Genomic DNA, 10,580 nt, shown 5'->3' on the forward strand with positions numbered 1-10,580 from the left:
ACCTTAGGGGCTGTGCAATAATTATGAGCCCCCACACCCCCGGGTAGAATTTCTGAACGGCCTACCAAAAATCCCATGCCCCCCCTCTCGGCCTGTCAGAAATCGCTTGGCCCAGCCTCTCATTTTTGGATCCCAATTTGCCAGATTTGCAACCCCAATGAATGATCTAGATATAGGCCTACCGTATGTTGCGAGCGCAGCGAGCAGGAAAATTTGCATATATTAAATCGTTTCCGTACTGTTTTCCTAAGCCGTTTTAGAGCGTTTTATTTAAAACTGCCCATGAATGCCAAACATTGCTTGCCCCCCCCCTCTCGGCTGGCCAAAAATTGCCCCCCCTTCGGCTCGCCAAAAATTTCTTGCCCGTCACCCTCAATTTTACTTTATAGGGCTCATAATTATTGCACAGCCCCTTACATTAATAATATGAACGTTTTTGTGATTGTGACATGCATTTTTCCTGCTGGAGCTATTTTGCTAAAACGTGTTTGCCGGCTAAATTTTCTACATTGTATTACGTAACACAGTGCTCACAACCCGTAATAATATTTTGTCGAACAAAAGAGGTCACGAAGTTTTCGTCATGGGGGGGGGGTACTTTAATATACTTGGTACAAATGACCATACGGGACGTGCCGCAAAATATGGATAGCATTTTCGGCCTTTTGGTATATTAATGACCCCTTTTTAAATTTCTAGGCCAATTTTGGTACGGGTATTATGAATAGGTCCTTTTTTCGAAAAATGGCCCAATTTTGTCTCAATCTAGCCAAAATTTCGAACTTTAAAAAAATCAAACTTGAGTAGGCCTACCTCCCGCCCACACTACCCCCTCCCACTCCCCCCCGCCGTCATACTGTGTAGCTTTTTCCAATATCCTGAATACATCTCCTAATTATACTGAATTGATTTCGTTCCGTGAAACAAATCTCGTTTAATAATTCACACATGGCTATAGACCTAGCGTATAGCGTAATGGACAAAATATATTATAATGACTCTTTATGCAGCATACACGACTAATTTTGTTCCACGAAACCAATCTTGTATTAAAATATTCTTGTTAGTGGGGCCTGATGCAAAAAGGGGGCCCCTTAATTTTGACCCTCCTAGGGGGGCTGAAAAAATGACCACAAATTTCCTGGGAAAATTGAGTTTAAATGCTTTATGGGGTTGACCCATAATTTTCATGTCAAAAAGGGCCCTGAATTTTTGAGATCTCAAAGGGGGGGGCGAAAAAATTTCGCGACGAATTTTTTTTGCATCAGACCCTTCCCCTAACAAGTGTTTGTGAACGGTTCCTAAATCCGTTTGGTTATTTTTAGGGGCTGTGCAATAATTATGAGCCCCGGGGGGTAAAACTTTTAAACGGCTCGCCAAAAATCGCTTGCCCCCCCTCTCGGCCCACCAAAAAATCGTTGCCCCGCCCCCTTTGAACATGCCAAATTTTTGGGATCCCAATATGCAAACCTTATAAATGGTCTACAATAGATGTATGTTGCGAGCGCAGCGAGCAGGAAAATCGTTTCCGTACTGTTTTCCTAAGCCTTTTTAGAGAATTTTATTAAAAAGGCGCCACATGAAAGCTCATGAATGTGTGCCAAAATCGCTTGCCCCCCCCTCTCTCGGATTGCCAAAATTGCCTTCCCTCCCCCTTTCGGCTCGCCAAAATGTCTTGCCCCCCCCCCATTTTTCCGTCCCCATGGTTCAATTATTGCACACCCCTTATTATGTTTGATGTGGATGTTTGTACTAAACCAAAATTCAGTGAATCTGTAAAGGGAGAGAAAATAGAATGTGGAGAGAGGACTGGACAGCTGGACGGCAAATCGCTATGTCCTGTGTCACAACCTGGGCTGGGGTACCTTTAATTGTGTTACATAGTAAAAAAATGAAATGGTTCAAACATTTTACCTACACATCTCATTTGAAGTGGTTCATCCTCCTGAGCATTTTGACACCTTTTTTTTAATGGAAATCGGTTCAAAAATGAGAGAGTGCAGGCAAAAACAATCACAAAATAGGAGGATGTAACCCCACCTCTTTTTCCACATTTACAATCATTCTGAGCAAGTATTGGTCTTTTAAATGAACTTCTGTATTTATTTACTTGGTTTAGATGTCTGGGAGTTCATTTAGACATTTTTTTACTAGATCCAAATTTTTAATAGGGGTTTTAAATCAAATTTACGATATGAATCCCTCCCCCTATAAATCCTCAGCCACCCTTGGCACATTTCATGCCAAACGTCATAAGAAAATAATTTTAAAATATTTTAAAATAGGATAAAACATGTTCAAAAATTGCATAATTGGGAGCTATAGCAGGCTACGAACTTTGGGAAAACTTGAAATGCGTTCTTTTTGAAAGAAAATTCCCAAATTAATTTGCTCCCTGCATCCCACACTACCCAATAAATCCTGGCTACAGTTCTTAAAATATGAAACAATAAAAGAATCTAGTTTTCGCGACTCGAAACGTGTCATCGTTCCACGATCTATCTTCTTTAAATATTAAACGAAATTTGTTTCACAGAACTAAATTAGTTATGGCCATGCGATAGATAATAAGGTGATAAAACCTGAAAATTACTTATCGAGCATTCAAAATACCATATCTGGAAAAGTGTTGACCCTACCCAACAAAATTATACATTTTCTGAAAGGAAATTGTCCAAGGATTCCAAAACTGGCATTGATGTTGTAGTGGGAGTCATGCCCTAGAATGTCATTATTCCAAAGTATAGGGAAGAATTTTTTCAAAAAAAGTGTGTCTGAAAAAAGTTTCATATTTTCATTCTAAACAACGAAAAGGCAGATATATGTGTAATGTGTTTATGATTAGTAAAATGTGGCCTGTCTCTTTAATTAAACAGAAAGAATCATCAATAAACTCACTGAAACATATTACAAATTTCAAACATACAATATCAAAATAAGTCATTCTACAAGCAAGTGTTTATAATATTGAGCATAATGTCTTCGTGTTCCTCAGAAGAACAACAAGAGCTAACAAGGTTTGAAGTAGATTTTTTTTATGATGGAGTTATGTCAATACTTATACTATGATCTTCTTTGGGATAATACCTTTTCAAATTTAAAATACAAGCAACCCCCCGGCCCTTGGTGTTTATTTGGTAATTGTAATAATGACCAACAATATTACTTCATCTCCATTATACAAAATGTAGTTAATACCGGGAGTCTGATTCCAATAGTCATAGGGAATCAGAACCATTAGGTGTGGTGCAATAATTATGTATAGCTTACCCCGGTCTGGTGAATTATAGGAGGGGGGGCAAAGATTTTTTGGCAGGCCAAAAGGGGGAGGCAAGCGATTTTTGGCAGGTCGAAAGGGGGTGGCAAGCGATATTACGCCCTAAATAGGTGTAGGAAAACGTTAGGAACGGAACACATTAAACGGAACGCATTAGGCCTATTAAATTTGGGTTTCCCAAAATATTGCGTGTGTAAGGGGGGGGAGCAAATAATTTTTGGCACGTCAAATGGGGGGCAAAGGTTTTTGGCATGTCAAAAAGGGGGGCAAAGATTTTTTGGTACGGCCAAAGGGGTCGGGGGAGCGATTTTTGGCAGACAATTTTGAAAATTCACCACCCGGGGGTACACATAATTATTGCACAACAAATGATATCCGTTGCCTATCAAATCACACATAGATCAGTTGGTTCAACAGGTAGGCCTACAGGTTCAATTGAATTTTCAGCAACATTGGTAGACGCATGCCTACTTCTACATCGACCCCCTACAATACACCTTTATAATAATTAATCCTTTATTGACACCTAATTACCGTTCTTATTATATAATAAAAATGTAATGTTTAAGATTAAACAATATAGGCTACATTGTAATGCAAAATACTTAGATATGAAATAGGGAGGTAAACATTTTACGTGTACATGTAGGTTCTGTGAAATAATTCTTTGATCGGAAGCCGTAAATCAGGAATCTGAGCTTGTTAGTAATTTAATCCTTCTAATTGAATTGAAGTTTCTTGTTTTTATAAGACTACTAATACTTATGACATTATTAATTCTTTAATCAAATACCGGTAACATTTCCTCTAGACATAAAGTTTTTAGTTTGTAGAATAAAATGATTATTAAATGTGTATAGATGATGGTTTCTAGAAATACGCGAGATGCAATTTTTACTTAATGAGACTATCACCTGGCATGAATAGGCTACTTTGCAACTACATGTAGTAGTATTTTGAATTTGCACCAAAATTAATATAGGTCAGGCCGCAGGCGTTTGTGAAATCATCTAGAGCTCTATTACGTTTTTTAGGCCGATGTGTTTAAAACCAGTGGCGCGCTACGGGGGGGGGGGGGGGAATCAGTCCGCCAAATATTTATCTTAATTGTCCCAAGTTGCCCCCATTTTTGAGGCAACCCACCCAAATTACGTAAATCACATTTTGCCGCAATTTTGCGCAAAATTGGTCGATTTTGGCCTCCACGAAATTCCCTCCCCCCAGAAATTCACTTTTTTTCCCAATCCCCCCCCAAAAAATTCCTGGTGCCGCCAACCCAAAAACAAGCTCATTAGGATTTGTGTGAAAGAAATGAGAATGGTCAGGTAATTACTGTATTAATAATATTAAATGGATCTATAAAAAATGACAGACACTCACTACTAAACAACAACTTGGTGCGCTTTGCATTCACCCATGAATGCACCAAGTGCACAGGTGCATGCACGGCGATTCTGTAGTCTCCTCCGCAGCCAGTTTGGTTACGCTCCCTCCTGTGTGGAGGGAGCGGAACCAAACTGGCTGCCGTGGAGACTAGGCGATTCTGCAGGTCGAGTTGTCAGGGAGGTCGAGTTGTTGGTCGAGTTGTCAGAAGGTCGAGTCATCCCGATTCCGACACAACACTTGCAGAAGCTGGGAAATCCCGTATTTCATGAGTTTGAGACTGAACAAAGCAAGAGGAAATCTTGTTTTCTGTCCATCACAGTGATAAATTTATGCTTTGCAATGCACACATGGATGCCCGGTAACAACTGGTTCAAAAATGTAAGTGTGACATTAAACATTTCAAGCACAAATCCGACTTATAAAAAGGTAAACAAAAATACGGCTGGACTTTGCCATTTGGACATGTTGGACGTGTGTGCAGAATTTTGCATTAATTGATAGGACTAGGAGGCGTTCCAGGCATAGTTCATTCATTCAACTTGTATTTATCATAAAGCAAGATTAAGATAAGTGAAGTGTCAACAAGAAATGAAGTGTTGTGAACTTTGCACAGACATTGTAACTGATACATTAATGCAGGTCACTAAAGTTCAAAGCGCGAAACTGTCCGACTGATGCAGTGATGAGACTGTGTGAACACACACACTTCATTTCATAGGTAACCCAGGCAAACCTTATTTAACACGTTTGCTAGTCAGTCAAATTCGCCGACAATGTCAATGCATATTTACATAGAAATTTAAAACAACTGTTCGAAGAAGGAAACGTACATAAATATGTTTTCTATACGGTACTTCACTTGACCCAAATATATGATTTTTTATGGTGATAAGTCACTCGCACATGGAATTTTAGAGGGATTTGGATAGCAGTTCCATTAAAAAAAGCTGTTATCATAATGAAATTAAGATCTAGAAACACCCCGAAATGTCGTTTTGGGGAATTTTGCTAGCTGAAACTTTTTGATGAAAGTCAATCTTTGACAAGATGTAACTTTGCTACGGAAAGTGCTATGAAAAAATGGTTTTCAGTTTTGGCTTTGTTTACTCAAGGGCTTTAATTTGATATATAAAATGATGCAATTTGATGGCAAATTTGAATTCACCTAGGATACCTACATTTCATGTGTCTAGCGAATCGCCAAACTGGTTTATACAGTCAACATTCTTGGAGGACGGCCTGTCACTTTTAGCTTCCTGAGAACACTCTTGTACATGACTTACGAAACCACTTAAACTCACTATTAAACTTCAACTTGCACTACGTCTACGGTACTCACAAAATAAAAAAAATATTAATTATTACGGTAATTACCGATCCTGCAGAATAACTTATATTATATTTTTTTACTAGTCACTTTCATGGAATCCCGTCTGCTGAGAATCGTAAATTTCACAAAGAAATGTCAGATACGCTTCATAAATCACAGCTGTGAAGCTGAGCCTGACTTTATACCGCTGGCTCGCATAATTTGCAGAAAAGCGAAGCCACATGGCAACGGGGCATGACATCATGGACGTGTGCAAAATTTCCAACAGGCTAAATTGCGTTTGCGAGTTATGCATGATAATGTTTATTACACTGCTCCATGGATAGACAATGTGTTGTAATTTCGTTCTGGTATACCAGAACGAAATTTAAATTTCATGATATCTTTGCTAAATGAATTAATCTGCAAGAAAGTTTTTGTACATTTATAACATTATTTAGCCAGAGGTTTCCAGTGATATCAAAATCTCAATTTTTTTTGGAGAAAAGTGGGGGGATGATGCTGTAGATCACGAAATGCCCTTTAAAATATCCGGGCGATCTTTTCATTTAGACCACCCGAGCTATATAAGTAGGGATGACCATCATAATTTCATGTTGCCTCTTTTGCTACAAAAGATTGTTTTCTGGAAAGAACTCATCAACAGAAGTATTTTGGTGGTTAAATGGTCAAAATCGGTCAAAAACTTTTCGAATTATGATATCACTTCTGGGGTTTTAACAAAATGTTTAACCTCTATTGTGATTGGCAGCAGCATAAGGTATCTCTTTGATAGCTGATAATGCCCAGCCATTCAGCAAGTGGCTAATAACAGACCTTGATAGGCTTGAATGAATACTGTCATGTGCTACAAAACCATCACATCCAGGGCCTGGTCACTCCATATGCTACAGAGAGCACAGTACTTTAACAATGGAGTGAAAGACTCATTATTGATTAGGCGCGTATTTTAAAAGTACAGCTCCTTGGCGTGTATAGCAGCAAGTCAGTGCAGATGGTATAAATATAAGAAAATGTTTAGGGTTAAGATCAGGTGAATAATACAACAAATGAGCATGAAACTTCACATTTATGTTCAGAAAGGTGTCTATTTAACATGATTCGAAAGGTGTTTGGAAATTTCAAAGGGAAGCTGGTGATTTAATTTTTAACTCGAGATCTACTTGTCCTTTTTACAGAGGGTATGATAGAGGTAATAACAACAACTCTGCCAAATTACAGCTCAGTAGGTCAAGGTGTTCATCTGATCTTTTTCATCTGAATATTTTGTGCCATTCTGAGCAGTGCTGCACTGGGCCACTGGCAATTAAGCGCACTGTGGCGATGGACCAATTTTGACTCACACTTACAGAAAAACCAAATAAGTTATGATGCTGTAATTTGCAGGATAGTTACAAAACATAATTGGCATTAACATCTCCAATTTTTACAGAAAAATTATGAAAAATAAAAGAATGAGCTCAATTTAGAAATGTCTGTGCAAGCAGTGCACAGTTGAGCTCCCTGCATGTCTATGGGAGTGTTCTAATCAAGTTGATGGTTCATTGGTCATCCCTAATATAAGGTTAAAATTACGAATTTATCATTTTTGAATTAAAGTTTACCATCAAGATTAAACATGTTTAAAAGCAATATAAACATGCCTTTCACTGCTATTCAAAAGTATCTCATTTTGGAAAATGGATCTCATTTTGTCTCAAATTGAATAGAATTGAGACACAATTTGAGATCCAATATGAGATCCAATTGGAGTGTCAAATTGAGATTATAATCCACCCAATTAGTTTTATTGGATGCTAACTATTATGGTTTGTGAAGTATGGTAATGTATGGAACCAAATACCCAGTGTCTGGACTTCCCATGGTCAAGTATATTAGGTTTAATTGCTGTTCATGGTCTTTTGTAAACAACCAATTCATGCTTCTTGTTCTGTGTTCCCAAACAATCAATCAATCAATTTATTGACATTAAACCCAACATACAGGTATAGTCAAGAACAATACAACAATAAGCTAGTTCTACAGAATAGGGGCCTGCTAATTAATACTGTCTTACATGTATATATGGCAAGAGATACAAAGCTAACAGAGAAAACATATATCAATTATCTACATTTCCACGATGTTCAAAAGCTGATTTAACAAAATTGATAACAGGCTTAATGATATCATATATTCATTTGCACTCATAATCAGCTTGAAAATTTCTGAATCAGAAGATGAGTCTATATCGCCAAATTCCTTCAATGACTTATAAGTTATTACGAAGAGTGCTATAAAATGAGCATTTCATAACAAAATTAAATTCATCTTCCACTTCGTTTCTATCACAAAGCTTACAAAGTCTTTCTTCAGGGATTACCTTGGGAGATAGATATCGTCCCTTCTCTATCATCAGCATATGTGCACTAACTCTGAGTTTACAAAAGGAGTTTGTGATGAGCGGCTAAACATTAAAACGTAATTTTCCATTTGGAATGACTTCTTAAAAATACAGTAAGTTCTAAGTTTAGACTGAAATGTATTAATTTGAGTGATCCAAAGTGAACTGTAAACATTCTGTAAACTAGAATCAATAATATCCTTAAAATTACTACACATAATAATATTAGGTTTATCCCAAATATCAAGTCTGTTAATCAGTGCTAAAATATTTCTGATACCAGTTGACCATGAGAAGATATTACCGTACTTGATATATTAATCTTCTATTATCAGTGAGTGCTGAAATAACAAAAGATTGATCACCTTTCATACACTTAATATTAAGTTTCCACCAATAGGTCCTTTACTGTTTATCATTTTTGTTAACTGTTTACCTAATGCTGTGTCTGAATGTAAAACTGTAATGTATGCTGATGATACCTCTTTAAATGTGTAAAGCTAAAAATGAATCTGATCTTAAAATTCAAATGGAGTCATGTCTAAGTAGGGTAGCTGAATGGTTCAAAGTAAACAAACTCACTTTAAATGTTGAAAAGACTAAGTTTATGATCTTTGGTACAAACAAAATGCTTGAAAAGTTCAACAATGTACATTTATTATATAACAACAATGATATTGAAAGAGTAGATGAGTTTAAATATCTAGGTGTAAAATTTGATAGCAAGATGTCTTGGTCAGCTCACGTTGATAATGTTAGTAAAACTATTTCCAAAAGAACTGGTATTTAATAAAACATATAAAATATTTCCTTCCATATAAAACCACTGTAATGTTATCAAATGCTCTTGTTATTCCCCACTTTGATTATGGCAGCATGGTCTGGTCAAATTTTAGTGTAGAGTACCATAATAGGCTTCAGGTACTTCATAATAATTTAGCTAGAATAATTCTCTCAGCAGATATAAGGACACCAACTAATGATTTAATGAATACATTGCAGTGGGTTAAACTTGATCAAAGATGGCATAATACTTTATTAATGACTGTTTTCAAATGTTTAAAGAATGAATATCCATCATACTTACCTTCTCAATTTGATTTTGTTCATGATAACCATTTATCATATAACTAGAAATCATACTTCTAATACATTGATTGTTCCAAAATTTAAATCAAATTCAGGTCAACATACTTTTCACGTCAGGGCAGCCTATGCATGGAATTCTTTGCCACCGACAGTAAGAGCGCAGATGGAAAATATGACTTTAGGCCAATTTCAGTCAAAAATTAAAGAAATTTAGGCCTGTCTTTATCTACATTTTGTTCATTTGCTTGCTTATTTTTTGTATAAATATAATTATTGTATTTCTGTATTTTGAATCATGGTATTTATAATTTTCTTGTATTTGATGATACCATTATACTTATTTGTAATACTAGTATATTATGTATGCTATTTTTGTAAATATTGTGTATCGTAATATATTTTGTTGCTATAACATGTATAGAATGAGGGCCTGCTTGAAAAGCAGTGCTTGTCACTGAAGCAGTATTACCCTCAATAAAGAAAGAATAAATAATAATAATAATTATATCTAACAGAAAGACAAAGCATGACAATTAGAATAGGAAAACTACCTAATTCACCACGGACGGCATTGTTGGTTGCTTTTTTATATGAACACCCAAAATAATTTTACAAACTTTGACATGTAAAGTTTCACCAGGTAGTTTATCACACTTAGTGAGAAAATTTGAATCATTTAATTTATTTAACAAATATGGGGCCCAGACAAGGTCAACCCTCTGATGTTAATGTATTTTTACATAGACTCTAAATTTAGAGTCTCAGTCTATGATTTTTCAGCTTTTCTCCAGTTTTAACTTAAAAGTTTGAGGGGGGATTGAAAAAATCTTTATCAAGTTTGTAGGAAAAAAATTGAGAATATAATTTTCAATGTTTCAGAAGTAAGGGGTGGTGCAATAATTATGTGTACCCCGGGGTGAATTCTCAAAATGGTCTGCCAAAATCACTTGCCCCCCCTTTGGCCGTGCTAAAAAATCTTTGCCCCCCCCCCCCGTTTGACGTGCCCAAAACCTTTGCCCCCCTTTTGACGTGCCAAAAAATCTTTGCCCCCCCTTACACATGCAAGATTTTGGGGAACCCGAATTTAAAACCTTAAATTGTCTTAACATATAATG

The sequence above is a fragment of the Amphiura filiformis genome, chromosome 18 (assembly GCF_039555335.1).
Source record: "Amphiura filiformis chromosome 18, Afil_fr2py, whole genome shotgun sequence".
Taxonomy (NCBI): Eukaryota; Metazoa; Echinodermata; class Ophiuroidea; order Amphilepidida; family Amphiuridae; genus Amphiura; species Amphiura filiformis.